Raw genomic sequence first — 2,101 nt, forward strand, 5'->3', positions numbered from 1 at the left:
ATAGGTATAATATTATTGATAAATATAATTATTTAGGATGGTGAGGAGGTGCATAATTAATACAAGGTTATATTTATTTTATAAAAGATTAATTAGAGATAATGACATAGTTAGAATTTATCAATTTTTGCGAGGTCAAAAAAGAAAATTACAAGTTTTAACACTCCAAATCTCTTTTTATAGGAGTATATGTATAAAACTTTTGGGTGTCCTTCTTACTTGGAATTGTCCTGGACAGCTGGAGAGAGCATTTACATTAATATGGTACAACAATTCTATCCTTTAATTAGTGTTACTACTTATTGAAGACTAGACATTTCTTTAGTGAATCATTAATATAATATAACAGTAATATTGGACATTTCTTGACCAATCATTAATATATATTCAATGTGTGAGTTAATAATTCAAGTTCCGACAAATAATGAGAATTTTGTGAATTATTCACATGTACGCAAACTTTTTTCTTAGAGGAAAAAATGAAAATTTACGATTTCTTTTGTTGTCTATTTTTTGTAGTTTTACGAAACAAGAACAATGACATAATATAACTCAAATTATAGGACGGGTCTTTATGGTGTTTTTTAGCAGGCGATCTTGGCTCTGCTAACCTGCGCCTCCACTGAGATCAAAATGGCAAAAAAGAAAAAAAATAGTGGGAAGAAGATCTTCAATATAGGTCTCCGTGCATCAATTCGAGTCTCCTCTCTCCTGCTGATAAATCCAATGCTAGATTTGCAGAGGATGATGAAGTTTTTTTCCCAGATATCATGGGTTCAACTGGTCCTAAAGGTGAGAAGAAGAAAAAAAATTAATGGAGGATATTCTTGATTTATCGATTCCTCTTGAAGAAGCTCAGAAGGTTGGTGTTCAGGTTCATCATCTAAGTAAGTCCCCTCTTTCCATTGGTAAAGCTAGTAGCTCTTCTAGGCTATCTTGGGCTGATGAGCTAGATCTGGAAAATTTTCCTTTACCTCAGAATCTAGTTCTAAGATCGTCAAGTAATTCTGGCACAGTTCCATTGATTTCTAAACCGATTATAGAGAATACTACTGTTTCATTAAATTTAGCTGGAAATCAGGTGGATGAAACTATTTCTGAATCGATAGTTAATAAAAATGTTGAGAAATCAAAATCAGAGTTAGATCAAGTGGTGAATACTAAGAAAAACCGGGTGAGTCTGTTTGCGGATAATAGAAAGCTTGGCAGCGGTTTGGCTCTGAATTACTTTCCCTCCAAAGCTGATGATACTGTGACTTTCAATGATGAAGAATAGAATGAAGGTCATTCTCTTTGGAAATTTTCCCTTGTGTGTCAAGTTCTGGGATTAAGTGTTAAATTCAAGGCTATGGAAAATTTTGTGAAGAGAGTTTGGGCTAATTTAGCAATTCCTAAAATTTGCCTTGTAAAGGTTGGGTTATTTCTTTTTAAATTCAAGAATATAGAAGATTTGAATGTTATTCTTGCAAATGGACCATGGTTCTTTGGTTCTAGACCACTTTTATTAAAGCCTTTGTCTATAGGGGAGGATTATGTGAAAGAAAATGAATGCATATATCCTGTATGGATTCAACTACCTGCTCTTAAGCTTAACCTATGGAATTCAAAAGGTATAAGTAAAATAGCCAGTGTTATTGGCAGACCTATCTCCACTGATAAACTCACTATAAATGGGCAAATATTGGCCTATGCTAGGGTGTTAATTGAAGTTAAAATGCCTTCCCCCCTTCTTGATCAAATTTCAATATAGGGACCTGATGGCAAGAAGTTTAATCAGAAAGTGTTTTATGAGTTGAAGTCAAAGTGGTGTGATTACTACAAGCAATTGGGTCATGACACAAATTTTTGTAGGAGGCATCCTATAATTCAAAGATATGTTCCTAAACAAAATATAGTTGCATATCATGTTGTTCGTAATATGGAAAAACATGTTGTTCATGATCCTGGAAATACTAGCAGGCATATTGAAGTTAATGAGCATGTAAATAAAGAGGTTGAAACTACTCAGGTTAATTTGAATTCTGGAATGAATCCTATAGATAACTATGTGCATGATGGGCATGACCAAGTGCTTTCTTCTTGAAATGTTGTAAACATGAGA

The sequence above is a fragment of the Asparagus officinalis genome, chromosome 10 (genome assembly GCF_001876935.1).
Source record: "Asparagus officinalis chromosome 10, Aspof.V1, whole genome shotgun sequence".
Taxonomy (NCBI): Eukaryota; Viridiplantae; Streptophyta; class Magnoliopsida; order Asparagales; family Asparagaceae; genus Asparagus; species Asparagus officinalis.